The 17,434-nt window shown below is 33.6% G+C and overlaps 1 protein-coding gene across 46 annotated transcripts in view; it reads right to left on the reverse strand.

Moving 5' to 3' along the window:
• Nucleotides 1–17,434, reverse strand: part of ZBTB20 (zinc finger and BTB domain containing 20) — a 1,031,727-nt gene that overhangs the window by 205,556 nt on the left and 808,737 nt on the right. The gene's annotated exons all lie outside the window — the stretch shown is intronic.

Here is a 17,434-nt window from a genome sequence, read left to right on the forward strand (position 1 = left end):
GTTCCTTTATACAGGAATGTTTTATGTTTTTAAAAGAAAGAAGGAAATGCTTAATTCAAATGAATAAAAATTTAATGGTGGAATTTCAGGTATCAAAAAAGAGTCAGCTAAGTGATGTAGTAGATGGACTGTTGGATCTGGAATCAGGAAGACCTGAGTTAAAATCCAGCTTCAGACATTCACAAACTGTGTGATGGTGGACAAGTCACATCATCTCTCCTAGATTTGGCTTCTTCATCTGAAAATTGGGATAATACTAGTATTTACCCCCAGGGGGATATGAATAATAACATTTATAAAACACATTGTAAAGTATAAAGTGTCATGTAAATGTTATCTAGCTAACTTGGGGGGGAGAGGAAGGGAGAAGATTTTTCTTTTTTTCTTTTTGGTTTCTTTCAAGTATATCATCAGTCAACCTTAACGCTAACTTGGTCATTAATTCTTGTTAGCCTATTCCTTAAAAGGATGTAATTAAGGGACCTTAGCAAACTAATCAAGAAAGCTAAAAACAAACAGAGAGCTATCCATTTCAGAAGCTCTGTTATAAAACTATTTTAGGAGAATTTAAGCAAAAGGATTCATTTAAAAGAAGAACAATAGAACTCCTTGGGGGAATGGACAACCCAGAAGAAAATACTTCTTAGAAAACTTGCTGAATGAGTTTTCCATCAATAGCAATAAGAATCCCCTAGACAAATGTTCCAATATACTTTATAATAAATGTCACACGACCAATTTCCACAGCAGACTAAAGCCTTTAAAAGAGGATTCATATTGAATTCTTGCCCATCAATTAGGAATTAATTGGCTGAATAAGTTATGGCATATGAATGTAATGGAATACTACTGTTATACAAGAAATGATTTCAGAAAAGGCTAGAAAAGACTTATATGAACTATTGCTGATTTAAACAAGCAGAACCAGGAAAACATTGTACACAATAACAGCAAGATTATGTAATAATGAACTATAATAGATTTAGTTCTTCTCAGAAATACAATGATCTGAGATGCTTCCAATAAATAGACTTTGGATGGAAAATGCAATCCTCATCCAGAGAAAGAACTATAGAGACTAAATGCAGATTGCAGCATTCTATTTAAATCTTTTTTTGGTTTTGTTTTCTTTCTTTCTTGTGGTTTTCCCCTTTTGTTCTGATTTTTCTTTCCCAACTTGACTCATGGAAATGTTTAAAATGATTACACATATATAAACTATATCAGATTGCTTTCTGTCTTGGGGAAAGGGTGTTAAGAGAAGTAGGGAAAAAATTGGAACTCAAACCCTTGCAAAAATGAATGTTGAAAATCATCTTTAATTGGAAAAAATAATATATCATTAAAATAAAATTTAAAAATCATATTCATTAATGAATTGTGAAGTGGGAACCAATATCTCTCTGTGAAAATATTTCTAAAATGTTTCCAGAAATGAGTTTAATAAGATCTTTCAATAAGATAACTAGGGCATAGATGACTCACAGGGGGCAATTATTTCTCTCTTTTCCTTTTTTTCTTTATAACTCTGGACAAGTCATTTTACCTTGTAGGGTCTCTATCTCCTAGTTAGAAAAAGAAGGGAGATTACACAATGCTGATGATCCCAGCCAAATCTCATATTTCATAATGTAAAAGAGGTTGGTCTTGAAAACGACTTAGGTTTTGCTTAAGTATAGTTTTCTACTCTAGTACAAGCTTGTTGTTTCCTCCCCTGAAAGGAAAGTAAGATTCAGATTGGCTAATTTAAGTCTTCCATCAAAAATGTACTAATTCTCTTTAACATAGATTAGAGTTACCATTATCCATGTTTAGTGTTATTGGTATTTTGTGGTGCTTAACATGTAAAATAACAGTAATTCTTCATTTCAAATTTTAATGATCTTATATTAAAAAAAGTGAATAATTCATAGTTAAAGTACAAATGTTGTCAGGCTGTAACAAGATAAATTGTCCTTAAGTTGACCTAGCATATCCGAAGGCTAAAATGCAGAATATTATTATTTCTGGACTTAAAATGACAAAAGCCATGAATGATATGAACCTGACATGGAGAGAAAGATCACAGTGTATACGCCACTAAGACAAATTATAGCCAAATTAAATTGGAGATTTTACTAGATATAATTGTTGTCTTTATATATTAATGAATAACAATAATACATGATCCCAAATTTAATAGTAAGCCTAAAATTTAATCTCAGAATTCTTATACTATTCATAAATGTTCATAAATGTCAGAAGACCCCTACTCCTTGATTGAATTACAATCTAGTATGTAATTTTGAGAACAAGTATTAATCTACATAGATTTATTTTTCTACAGGTCAAATTGTTATTTTATTGATATGTGCCCTTTTCCCCTAAGTAATATGCACCTTACATGTCTTCAAGTCTTTTTCATCTAGAATCCTAAAAATCTGTGATAGTTTCACAAAAACTAAAAATATTTGCATGAAGCATATTAAGTCCTAAACCACCGATATCACCCAAAGGACTAGAAAACTATCATGATTTAATATATTAAACACTTATTGTCCAGTTGTGTCTGACTTCTCTGGACCCTGTGGACTACAATATGTCAATACTGGCAATCTCGGCAAAGATTCTGGCGTGGTTTGCCATTTGCTTCTCTGGTATATTTAGGCCGAGTTAAGAAACTTGCCCAGGTCACAAAGCTAATAAGTGTCTAAAGCTGGATTTGAACTCCACTCTATCTTGACTCCAAGCCCAGTCTTCTATTCACTGTACATCTAACTGCCTCCACATGAGAGGCTACAGTGGAAGTGAGCTCTAACTCTAATTCCATTACTTAAAGAGGTAAATTATGATATAGTAATGAATTCCAAGGAACTCAAAGTACTTTTGTAGTTGCGATTTTAATTTAATTTAGTTCTTCAAGTTAAGTTACTTTGTGTTTCCTGGGATAGATGAGAAGAAAACCTTTTAACATTTCCTCCTAATATTTCCTCAGGTAGGGATATTGCTTTGCTCACAACAGGACATGATAAATATGGGACCAAATTATTCCCTACCTCAGGTGCTTTGCATATCAATTTGCTTCTGTTGAAATGAAGGTGGGGGGATATTGTATCAAATTAATCTTTGTGAGATAAAGGGGAACTATCACTATCTCTACTCTATGTTAAGAAGCATGAGCTATATAACAAAAAAAAAAAAAGATTTTTGGCAGCTAAAAATGGAGTTCAGATATTTTGATTCTCATCCCAATTCATTAAGTACTAGACTAGATTATATTGAAGTCCAGAATCTTTTACGAAAATGGCATATACTATGATGATGATGATGATGACATAGATGTATCTATCTATACACACACACACACACACACACACACACACACACACACACACACACACACATATATATATATTTATAAAATGTTTCATTAGAGTTATGTGGGGAATAACTTTGGGCTTCAGTTTATTCATCTATAAAATAAGAGAGCTAGATTAGATGACCCTTAAGGTTCCTTTCAACTCTAAAATCTTTGATACTATCATTTAAGAATGGTAAATATTATAACACTTTCCTAATTTAAAAACAATAAGAAATTAGCAAATTTATTAAGTGATTATAATCCACTAAATTTATTTTCCCTTTTATTGTAAAAAAGATAATGTACAACTTATTTATCATGGATGAATCAGAAAACTAATATGCTATCACTCCACTGATGATGCAATTGAAATATTAAGCACTAATCCAAAATTTCTTAACCTTCTTTTTGAAGGAAATAGATGGTGTGACAGTAGCCAAGGGATGATTCCTTTAAAAACCCAACACAAAACTTCAATAATATTACTGGCCATTTTCTTTCATTCTACTCTTCTTTAAATTAGGCAGCATCATAGCTTTGCTTCCAGTGAAGAAGGTTAATAACAATTTTGATATAAGAAATGATTCAATATATTTGAACATTTCTTTTTTGTGGTAAAAAGTACTTTGTTAATTAATTCTTAAGTGGGAGCAATTCCAAATAGTGGAATGAAGATTTTTACCTTGATTTTCCTAATACCTTTCTAGTTTTCCATGTTTTTAAAAGATGAGGTATTATTGGATTTTTATTTTCATATGTATCTCAGAATAAATGCCACCTTCCCAAGTTTCTGTCAATTGATATTGTCTTTATCCTGGGTACATGATTTCTTTGATCTGACAGATTCAAAAACTTTTCTACTAGATTTAATGACATTTGATGTATCCTGGATTTAGTAATTTTAATTCCTCATTTTTTAAAACCTGGAATCAATTTAGTGATTTAAATTAGAGAAAGAGGTAATGGAGCTATACAGAAAACATGCATGCTAGTCCCCTGATTTCCATTTTACTGATTCTTCCTAACCTCCCTTTTTACATTTCCATTTATTTCTTCATCAGTTATAAGGTGGATAGTGAATGTGAATACTATGCTTTTTGCAATTCATTTTTCTTATGACAATATTTTTCTTCCCCATGAGGAGAAAGACCAAATAATCAATATGTCCCATCTTTCCTTAAGATTCAGTTTAAAGAACTCTGAAGGACTACTACAACCTGAAAATAGGGATGAGGGAAAAATAATAATAAATGACAGTTAGAGTAAGAATTCAAACACCAAGTTTATAAGGTAGATCTCGGAGTTACTTTTCCTCCAAAAAATATCTATGGCTTTATTGCTTCTCCTTCTATAGTTATCACTTGCCATCTTTTGTTGAAATTGGGGATTTTCACCATCCTGAGTCTTACTTGTTTCGGTGCTGACAAGAATGAATCAGTGGTGAGAAATATTAGGAAAGGATTGGGGCCACAGACTTCTGGGGAAAATGAGATCTCATCCTGAGAATACTCCTATAGCTATTCTACTGTACCTGAGGTACAAGGTATGATATACTAGGAATTTTGACTCCTTAAATATAGTGCATAAAAATGGCACCAATCAGGGACTAAAGTGCTGAATGATTCAATTATTCTTGAAGATGCTATGACATCTACGATAAATAAAAATACTGAGTTACATATAAATACACCTTATAGATCATATTGAATGCCATTGAATAAAACAGGGAAGTGTCCATTCTGGGGCAATGTTCCCTAGCTGGATCTCTGGGATGGAAGCACATCATAAAATTGAACCTAATAATTAGACAGATGTGAAAATGATGGTGGACACAAGTATAAGAAAGAAAGTCCATAGCAAATTTAATTAATTGTGGATGGCATTAGTTAGATTAATTTCCTTCCCATTAGCTATGGAAGAGTTACCATTCCACCAGGGAAGATTCATTTGGAAAGGACTGATTGAGGTACATAGAATTCTCTGCTTGATACTATCTAAAGATAACAGGAGCAGAGTCCTTGTCCTACAGAAATTGATCCAATACTTACTAATAAAGACATGCATCTTCAACAGAAGCATCTTCAACAAAAATATCAAGTCAAATCAACAAGCATTTATTAATTGCTTATTATGTGCCAGGCAGTATGGTAAATACTAAGGATATTGCCCTCAAACTTACATTCTTTTTTTTTTTAATAATAGTTTTTATTTACCAGATATATGCATGGGTAATTTTACAACATTGACAATTGCCAAACCTTTTGTTCTAATTTTCCTCTCTTCCCCCCCCCCCCCGACGGCAGGTTGACTAATTCATGCTAAATATGTTAGAGTATAAATTAAATACAATATATGTATACATGTACAAATAGTTGTCAAACTTACATTCTAATGAAGGAAGACATATATTAAAGAGGAAGAGAAATTTCTTCCAAAGAAACATGATGTTAAAGTATGGAGAATGACAGATGACTACTTCTTTAAAGTATAGATTCTATGAGAGACTCACCAATGGCAAGAGGTCACAGGGATTAAGGGAGAAGGGCTGAGAGATATAGGGTTAGTATAAAGAGTTATTTGGGATAAATAACTTTAGAAGAATTTTAAGGGAACAGGGCAAGATAAACTTCAAGTTTAATGATACACATGCTTTTTATTTGTTGATCTAGTCATTGCTATGAGTCAGTTGATTTTTTTGGAACATATTTCAACTCCTCCATTAAATGAACAGAAAAGTAAATAGTGAAAAACAAAACAAAACAACTGTGACTGTTAATTTATCAGTGCAATGAAAATGAACAACTACTGCCTTCTTCCTCATCATCATATACTAAAGAGATTGGTCAATAATATTCTGTTGCTACAGTCTAGGAAGAATCATGATCACAAAAATCAAAGCGTACAGAAATTGGGATTAATTAGCTTGAGGAAGAGAAAACTTGAGATATATCTTGATTTTGAACCGAGATTGCAAAGGGATTAATGCAAAGATGCTAATGCTCAATTGGTAATAAATTTCTAAGGAGAATATAATAATATTAAACTATGTTGTGAGGAACTTGGGACAGAAAAAGCAAGAATTTTCTTTTTTTTAAATTAATATTTTATTTTTCTCCCAACAACATATAAAATTATGAGTTCTAAATTTTCTCTCTCTCTAATCTCTTTTCCCACATTGAGAAGGCTAGCAATTTTATACAGATTATACATGTATAATCATGCAAAACACATTTCCACATAAGTTATATGTAAAAGAGAACACAGACAAAAAGAAAATCCCAATGAAAATAAAGAAAAAGTATGTTTCAATCTGCATTCAGATTCCAACAGTTCCTTGCAGATGGACAGAATCTTTCATCATCTATCCTTTAGAATTGTTTTGGATCATCACATTGCTGAGAATAACTAAGTTATTTACAGTTTATCATCTTACAATATTATTGTTACTGTATACAATCTTCTTCTCCTGATTTTTGGCTCATTTCAATTTGTATCAGTCTATAAAAGTTTTTCCAGAATTTCTGAGAGCATCCTGTTCATTATTTTTTATAGCACAATAATATACTATCACAGTCACATGCAATTTGTTGAGCCATTTACCAATTGATGGCCATCCCTCAATTTCTAATTCTTTGCCATCACTAAAGTAACTGCTATAATTTAGAGCTATGCCCAAAGGACTATCCAACTATGCATAGCCTTTAATTGAGCAGTGTCTCTATTGGGTCTGTATCTCAAAGAGATCATAAAAAAGAGAAAAGGACCCACATATGCATAAATATTTATAGCAGCCTTTATTGTCATGGCAAGGAACTAGAAATTGAATAGATGCCCATCAATAGCTTAAAAATTTTGGTATATAAATGTAATAAAATATTATTGTTCTATAAAAAACAATCAGCAGGGTAATTTCAGAAAGACCTGTAAGATTTGCATGAACTGATGCTAAGAGAACATTGTACACAGCAACAACAAGATTGTGATGGGCTTGTTCTTTTCACCAAGAAAGTGATTCAGGCTAATTCCAATAGACTTGTGATAGAGAGAGTCACCTGCATCCAGAGAGATGACTATGGGATCTGAATGTAGATCATAACACAGAATTTTTCCCTTTTTGTTATTGTTGTTTGCTTGCTTGTTTTTTTCTCATTTTTTCTTTTTGATATGATTTTTCTTGTGTAGCATGATAAATGCAGAAATATATTTAGAAGAATTGCACAAATGTAATCTATATTGGAGTACTTGCTGCCTGGAGGAGAAAAGAGGTAGGGAAGGAGGAAGAAAAATTTGAACACAAGGTTTTGTAGGGGTGAATGCTAAAAACTATCTTTGCATTTATTTTGAAAAATAAAAAGCTATTGGTATAAAAAGAGCTGCTATAAATATTTTTGTATATAGAGGTCTTTGTTCTTTTTTTTTATCTCTTTGGTATATAGAGCTAGTAGTGGTATTGTTTACTCAAAGGACACACAAAGTTTTATAAGCTTTTGGTCATACTTCCAAATTGTTTTTTTAATTCACTTTAACAGGTATTTAATATCTACTATATAGGAGGCACTTTTCTCAGGACTAGGAATACAAAAGTGAAAATGACATGATCCCTACCATCTTGAAAAAGCACAGTAAACCTCTCTTAGGAAGTCCACATTGAAGAATTTTCTAATGGGCAAAAATGGCAAGCAATCTAAGAAACTATCAAAGAAAGTGGTATAACTTTAAAAAAAAAATTATATCAATGTGAATCAAATCATCATGATCTTCCTCATGTATAACAGAAGCAAAATAGAGAAAATACAAACAATAGTATTTGCACTAGAATTATTTTGTGGTACTATCAGTTATTAAGCATCTAGTATGTTCCAGGCATTTTGGTAAATGTTTACAGAAAGGCAAATGATAGTTCCTGCTTCCAAGGGGAGATATGAAAACAACTATGTACGAACAAGTTGTATAAAGGATAAATTGTCAATAATCAACAAAAGGAAGAAACTAGAATTACTTAGGATTAGGACAGATTTTCTGTAGAAGGCAGACTTTTAACTGGGGATTGATGGGAGACAGAGAAGCCAGGAGGTAGAAATGAACAGGGAGAGCATTTCAGGAATGGGGAGGCAGCCAGGGAAAATGCCCTGAGTCAAGAAAGGAAGTATTTGGTGCAAGTGTCACTGAATTAAAGACTACATAGTGGGGGAGAGGTGTGGTAGAAAGTATGGTACAAGATGGCTGAGAAGGTAATGAAGGTAGTGCATGTTACGAAGGGCTCAGAACACCTAACAGAGGATTTTATATTTGATTTTAGAAGTGACAGAAAGGCACAAGAGTTTACTGGGTAGGGTTAGTTTAGAGTGGCTTATGAAGACCGCTATAAAAGCTAGAAGTAGGATGGACTTTAGTGGAGAAAAAGGCAAGAAGACCAAATAGCAGGCTATTACCAAGAATTAGGCATGAGGTGATGAAGACCTGCTTCAAGATGGTAGAAGTGTCAGAGGAGAGAAGGGGGCAGATGTGAGAGAAATTATGAATAGGTCTTGGCAAAAGATTGAAAAAGAGTAAGGAACTGAGGCTAAAACCTAGGTTGTGAGTCTAAATGACTGGGAGGATTGTAGTGCCCTTAACAGTAACGGGGAAGTATGGAAAGGGGTAGCATTTGGGGAGAAAAATAGCAAGTTCTAGTTTGGATATAATGAGTTTAAGATGTAGACAGGATATCCAGTCTGAGATATGTAATTGGCACTTGGAGATGTGAGACTGGAGGTCAACAGAGAGGTTAGGACTAGACAAGTAGACTAGAGAACTGTTAGCATAGAGAGGATAATTAAAACCATACAAACTGATGAGATCAGATCACCAAGTGAAATAGTATAAATGGTGAAGCAACGCTGGTCAAGTTCTGTTAAATTTAAGATGTATACTGAACTTACCTGTGTATTCAATTTGTTGAGACACAGGCATAATTGAGCAGAATATCCTCCAGAGTGAATTAAGTGCAATTTAAATATGATTATTCGGAATATAACATCATAAAAGTTAATTTCTTCATGCCTAATAAATGTGATAAATATTTCAGAAATATTGTGAGGCGACAATAAGGTACAGAGTTTAAGACCTGGAGCAAGGATGATCTGGATTTAAATCAGGCTTCTGAAACTTACTAGATGTGTGACTCTTTGTAAGCTTGCTGAGCCACAGTTTCCTAATTTACAAAAATACAATAATCATACCTACAATACTACTTCATCAGGTTAGTGTGAGGAAATAAAGTAATGTATCTCATGTACTTGAAAGCTCTAAAGGAATATACACATACATGCTGACACATATATGTACATTTATATATATGTGTGTATGTATGTGTGTATGCCAACTTATCATTTTATATCATTACAATACTACATAGTGTATGCTTTCAATTCAAACACTGAAATGATATAAAACTTCCCTAAAATTTCTACCATGTCTATCTTTGTAGTAAGGAGAAAATCTAGATGTCAGACCTTGGTAATGCTCAATCTAGAACTGACTCAGTTTTTAAAAAGCATATTACATTATCTAAATGGTAATTGAGTACATTTTATGGGGTCAGAATTTTATCAGAATAATAGGTGGTATTTATATAGAGATTTACATATGATATCTCATTTGAGTCTCACTACAATTCTGTGATATTACAGTATCATTATTCCCATTTTCCAGATGAAGAGGCTGACCTCAAGGGGAATAAATAACTTGTCAATGATTATACAGACGGCAAGAATTAGAAGAAAAAACTGAACCTAGCTTTTCCTGACTTCAATTATGTCACTCTAGCTAATATACCACATGGCTAACTCTTATAAATCATATAATGTACCCATCAACAGAAAGCTCATGGGAGAGTCAACATGAGAGGAATCTTTACACACATACACACACACACACACACACACACACACACAAAACACATATCCACACAGTTGGTACCACATTATAAAAAAAAGATATTTCTAAAGCTAAGTTTTTGCTATTAAAGACTCTTGCAGTGTTATTAAGCCTTCATTAGACAGACTCAGTCCCAATGTGCCTCATAAAGATTTTGCACAGAAAAAGAAACATAGGCTTTCTTTTGCAACCCATTATTTTCATAAGAACACGAATCAAAGAGATAAACTATGCCAATTTCTTCATAGCTGACTTGTTATAGGATATTGTTCAAATCTTCACTAATGACTCCTTGAGGTTGGTTATTACTGTGATTAGGAGTTGGGAGGATAGAGGTCTAAGACCTTTCAAAAAAGGAACATTTTGTTCAGTACCACTACAGAAAATAAAGTCAGCATTAAGCTAACTTTAACAACCCAACTAGGATAATGGCCTGAGCACATAGCCATTGCTTTTGTTGTTTTAAATGACAGGAAAGAACTGAAGAGTAAAGACGCTAGGCTAGCCAACAATTTAAAGTTTAAGGAACTGTGGTATAGGAAATTGATAACTTGTGTTGATTGAGTTAGTAAAGTTCATCTGTTCTCCCCAGTCTCCCCTTTTGTTCCATCCATTTATCACTGAACTTTAAAAAATATATATATATATAATTTTATATAATTCTATATATATATATATAATTCTATCGAGTTCTGGTCCTTGGCAATAATTATGAATTATGAATTAGGTTTCTCTACCTTCTGTCTTATGTTTCACTTTACTCCCTTCCCTTGTTATTTGTTGTCAGTTTAGCAGAATGGTTAGGTATAGAAAGTGGCTTTAGTTTGCTTATATTTTACATATGGCTATATGTTATCTTTTGTAGAGGTGTTTTGCATTTTTAAAAATAAAGAAGTCCTCTAAAGATGATGCTATCAGTCTAATTTAGGTAGGGTGACCAAGCCTCTGCTCCTACATGCTAAAATTTATTGGATAGTGAGATCACTTGCATGACTTTTGTAGCATAAAAATGTGTGAGCTTAGCATCTATTTAGAAAGAATTTGTCCAAATAAGAAACCACAAGATGGTGTTTCTTCTTCTTCTGTGGGGACAGCTCAGGTATGCTACTGAATTGTCTAAAGAACAAAAATCTATAATTATGAATCTGGTGGAGTGGTTTCAATTTTTTTCTAATGAGATTTCCTATAAATACCCATATTATTGCATTTATCTATTAATGAACTAGGCTATAGTATTGCCTCCTGCCTACTCCTTTATCTCCTATTAAATAATGGCTGTCTAGCTACATAGTAGTAATCTTTCAGGCCATATCATAGAAGAGCAAATATTAACAGGCAGCAAAATCCATGGCTGTCTGAGCAAAGGATTAGAAAGTAGGTAGCTATGAAACAAGATGCAGAATCTAAAAAGAATTCAAGCATAATCTCTTTGGGATACAGACTTAGTGGTGGTATTGTTGGGTCAAAAAGTATGCCCTTTGGGCATAGTTCTAAACTGTTTTCCAGGATGGCTGGGCCAGTTCAAAATTCCAATAATGCTTTAGTGCCCCTATAGTTCCACATCCCCTTTAGCATTAATGATTTTCCTTTCCTGTCCATATTAGCCAATCTAAGTGTGAGGTGGTACCTCAGAATTGTTTTAATTTACATTTCTCTAATCAGTATTGATTTACATTATTTTTAAAATCTGGTTTTAATATTTTCTGAAAACTGCTTGGTTCATATCCTTTGACCACTTATTCACTTGGGAATGGTAAGAGAAATTTAAGAGTAAAGGGAAGAGAATCTACAGAAATAGGGTTTCCTTAAAATAAAGTAAGAAAAATAATTTAAAACAATAATATCTTTAAAGAAAATGGATTTTTAAAAAAATCCCAATTCAGAAAAAGAAAGCCACATACTAGTGAGAAACAAAGATAAAAATATAAACCTAACTCATAACTTTACATGCCAACAGATTAAATAATCCAATAAAACAAAAGTTAGAAATTGAATAGGAAAAAACCCTCAAATCTGTTGTTTATCAGTATTGTTAAAATATTTTTTCTCCATTCTTTTTCCCCCTTTAAATAACTGCCATATATGGAATGGGTCTAGTGAAGGGAGAGGAGTACTAGAAGAAACTAAACAATGAAACAATAAACATTTTAAAAGAGTACAAAAAAGAATTCACTCATATTATAAGAAAGAAACCATGTCAAAACATAAAGAATTTTGAAAATAAGACAAAAATGGACAAAGCAAATGAGGAAATTAGGAGGGAATTAGAATTTAGGGAATAGATGAAAGATGGGTAGAGGGCAAAGGACACAATATCTTGGAAACTATTTCCAGACATTATTTTATAGCCAGTCAATGAAAATTGTCAATATATGGTACTTCAAGTGAAGTCCATCTGACTTTGCCCAAAGTACTTAAAGTCTAAAGCTCTCATAGCACAATAGGGTCCCTTTCTCATTTCCAAAGACAATTAAATAAAGCCCTGGAGCCTAAGGTTTAATACCTTTTCTCTTATTTTATTATTATTATTATTATTATTATTATTATTATTATTATTATTGTATAGAGATGGCTATTCTTATTTGTGTTGTTTTGAGAATGTGACTACCTTATAATAATACTAATACCAATTAACGCTGTGGTGAATATTCTGCTCATTTACCAGGTCTCCTTTAAACAACACATTAATGCTTTCCCCTAAATCATGAAAACAAAATATCTGAACATAACCACTGATTGAAGTAAGGTAGAGCACCTTGGATTTTAATTCTGATGGAATTAAAAAAAAAGAAATAGTGTCATAAAGTTACTAAGTAATAATTTTTTTTGGGGGGGGCAGGGGAGAAGATTCAATGGTACCCAAAGTACTCAAATGAAAATTTCAGACCATTTCTCTAAATGTTTGAAGTTCTCATTTTAAGTTAGGCCAAGGAAACAAATATATTAGAAGAATTTTTTCTGTGTCCCCAGAACACACACACACACACACACACACACACACACACACACACACACACACACACACTTAGCTGAAAAGTCAATACAGCCTCGTTTTTCTGCCTTGATCTGCCTTGATCATCTTTCAGAGAAGGCTGAAGAGGTTGATGCAATTGATCTTCCTACCATAGGCTGAAATTTTTCCAGATTTTTTTAAAAAAGCAAAATGCCTTGTAAATTCTGAGATGATCACTGTTTTCCAACTTAAAAGAAAAGGAACATGATGATGGTGGGTGATTTAATGGAATCAGCTTGTCAAGATGATGGAACTGAAAAACCTTTTTATAGAATATGTCCACACATTAGAAAAAAACACCAAAAAAATCCCAACCCTTTAACATAATGTATACAGTGTAGAGTGGTTTTTTGTCAAGGCAAAAGGAAGGAATATCATTAATTTAGGCAGTAAGTGTAAGGTTCTGCTGAAAATCTCTATGGGATAAATCACAAAAATATACCCTGGCCAGACAAACAGAGATAGGCAACTTATATATCTTATTAGGAACCAGCAAAGATGCCATCAGGTTTCAATAGTTTATCATTTTCCTCAGAACCACTAAAAGATCTAAAATTTTAAAAGATTTATTCAAAATGGATAAGAAAACAACCCCTTCTGAATGACAGATCTTAAAGGCAAACTTTCAAATCTTTTTCCTTTCCCCAAAAACACTTGTGGATTCACTTTTGTAATACCCAAGCAGTATACACACACACACACACACACACACACACACACACACACACACACACCCCTCTTCTTTTTCTTTCATCTCTATGCAGTAATTGCTAGAAAATTTAAAGAAAATTCTCTAATTGTCCAGGAATCCTATGTGTAGGGCAGGCAAAAAGTAAGAAGGATAATCCAGCCTTCTATAGTATTAATCTATAATCCAAAACTGCCTAGATAAAGCATATGAAATTGTGTCTTTGGCAGTTCATCCCAAACCCCTCAGGAGCAGAAACCATAACAGGTTCACTGCCACTAACAGAGCTTCTCCTGGATACAACCTGCCAACTACAACACACTGTCATGTGCATTTTGGGTCCTTATCATCTCTCTTAGATTCCAGCAATAGTCTCCTAATTGGTCTCCCTGCTCTCTCTCTAAGCTATTCCTGATACACCTGCCAAATTAATAGTCTGAAAAACACAGGTCTGACCACGTCATCTCCATTGTCTGCTCACTGTCTTCAGGATAAAAAAAATCAGTCTGTCATTTAAAGAGCTTGACAATTAGTATTCCACATACCCTTTATGATTGATTTCATATCACACTCCATATCACAATGCCTATCTCTAGTACTTAGCCCAGTGCTTGGCACATTAGAGGTAGTTATAAATCTGACTTCCACTACTGTATTAGTCATTTTTAATCGAATCTGTCTCTTCATAATCCCATTTGGGGGTTTTCGTGGCAAAGATACTGGAGTCATTTGCCATTTCCTTCTCCAGCTCATTTTATAGATGAGGAACTGAGACAAACAGGGTACAGTGACTTGTCATACAGAGTGAGTGTCTAAGGCCATATCTGAACCCAGGTCTTCCTGCCTCAATCTCCTGCACTCTATCTTCTATGTCACCTGACACAGATTTGATTTTACATTCTGGCCAAACTGACCTACTTCACATGTCATGAGGATCAAATGAGATAGTATTTGTAGAGTGCTTAGCATAGTGCTGTCACAAGGTAGTTGCTTAATAAATGCTTGTTCTCTTGTTGTTTCTCTAAGATTGGGCTATCATCCCCAACTCTTTTGTTTAGGCAAGCCCTCATGATTAGAATGTGGTACTCTCTTCTCATCTTTCTGATTCTTAGAATTCTTAGTCCCCCCCCCCTTTTCCATTTTTGGGAGAAGACATTTTATTTTTTATTAGTATTTTGTTTTTTCCCTAATTATATGTCAAGCCAATTTTTAGCATTTATTAACAAGCTTTTGAATAATAAATTTTTCTCCATTCTTCTTTACCTTCCTAAAATAGGAGACAATTTGATATACATGTGCTAAATATATTCACACATGAGTTGGTTAAGAAAGAAGAAACAGATCACAAGTGGGAAAAACACACACAAAAGTATAAAGTGTAAAAAGTATGCTTTGGTCTGCAGAGTCCATCATTTCTTTATCTGAATGTGGACTGCATTTTCTTCCATGAGTCCTTTATACTTGTCTTAGAGCATTGTGCTGCTAAGAAGATCTGAGTCATTCATAGGTTCATATCTATCTCTCTATATATTCATATTCTACAAAGTTGCTGATACTGTATGCAATGTTTTCTCGATTTGCTCATTTCACTTTACATCATTTTGTACAAGTCTTTCCAGGTTTTTCTGAAATCTGTCTATTCATCATTTCTTATTGCACAAAAGTATTCCATTGCAATTATATACCAAAGTTTGCTCAGCCATTCCCCTACTAGATGGGCATCCCCTCATTTTCTAATAACTTGCCATCACAAAAAGAACTGCTATAAATATTTTTGTGCATACAGGTCCTTTCCCATTTTTTATAATCTCTTTGGGGTACAGATCCAGTGGTGATATTGCTGAATCAAAGGTATGCACAGCTTGGTTGTTTTTTGGGCATAGTTCCAAATTGCTCTCCAGAATGATTGGATCAGTCCATAACTCCACCAATAGTACATCAGTGTCCCAATTTTCCCACATTCTCTCCAATATTTATAATTTTCCTTTTTTTGTCATATTAATTAATATGATAGGTGTGAGGGAATATCAGAGAGTTTTCATTTGCATTTCTCCAAACAAAAGTGATTTAGTACACTTCTTCATATGCCTATAGATAGTTTTGATTTCTTCATTTGAAAACTGTTTGTTCATATCCTTTGACCATTTATCAATTGGGAAAATGGTTTTTATCCTTATAAATTTGACTCAGTGAGAAATGAGCCATCTATCAGAGATGCTTGCTTCCTACCTTTCTGCTTTCTAAAATTAGAAAATCTTGGTTGCACTGGTTTTGATTGTGCAAAAGCTTTTTAAATTTAATATATTCAATTTATCTATTTTATATTTCCTAGTGCTCTTTATCTCTTGTTTGGTCATGAACCTGTAACTCATTTAACTTCTTTAAGAATATGGATCATATATTTTCACCCTGTTTGTTTGTTGTTGTTTTCCATTTTTTTATGTTTTTTCCCTTTTGATCTGATTTTTTTTGGTGCAGCATGACAAATATGGAAATATGTTTGGAAGAATTATACATGTTGAACCTATTATCAGATTGGGAAAGGGGCTGGGGGAAGAAAGGGAGAAAAACTTGGAACACAAGGTTTTGCAAAGGTGACTATTGAAAATTATCTTTGTATATATTTGGGAACATAAAATAATATTAAAAAAGAAATATAAAAAAGAATATGGATACTATACAATTTGGCACATATGTGTTTAGTTTTGATATTACTTCATTATCTATGGTACCTTTTAGTGAGATATACTTTCCTCCCTTAACTAGTTCTAGTTTTGCTTTTCCTTTGTCTGTGATCAGTATTGCTACCCCTGCTTTTTTTTTTTTAAACTTCAGCTGAAGCACAGCAGACTCTGCTTCAGCCTCTTACCTTTACTCTGTGTGTGTCTCTCTGCTTCAAGTATGTTTCTTATAAATAACATATTGTAGGATTCTGGGTTTGCTCCTTTTTGTTATCTGCTCCCATATTATGAGAGAATTCATTACAATCACATTCATAGTTATGATTGCTGGTTGTGTATTCCTTTCATCCTATTTTGTCTCCTGTTTGTCTTGTATTTTCTTTCATTTTTTTCTCCTCAATAGTATTTTGTTTCTGTCTACTGTTTCCCTCGCTTTTTAGGGGTCTGGCAGCTTGGCTAGTGCTGAGCCAGGGCCCTAGTGCTGATGTTTAGCATGTGGTGAGGTAAAGTGGGGTGTTTCTGAATTTCCAGGGATGGATGGATGGAAAGTGAGTCACTAAAGCAAGTGAATTTCTGGCTATCAGTGGCTGCTTGTTTGCCCAGGGTTATGCAGAAGTAATATGGAGGTCTGGCCTCTGGAGGCTGCCTGTTTGTCCAGGATTATGTTGAAGCACGTGGTAGTTCTCAGAGCTGGAGTCTGCCTATTTCTCTGACTATGCTAAAGCACACAGTGAGTCCTGGGCATTTGCCTGTTCCACCAGAGTTGGGGGTTCGGTTTGCTGAGGTGGAGCTTG

Source organism: Sminthopsis crassicaudata, chromosome 3 (genome assembly GCF_048593235.1).
Source record: "Sminthopsis crassicaudata isolate SCR6 chromosome 3, ASM4859323v1, whole genome shotgun sequence".
NCBI classification, from domain to species: Eukaryota; Metazoa; Chordata; class Mammalia; order Dasyuromorphia; family Dasyuridae; genus Sminthopsis; species Sminthopsis crassicaudata.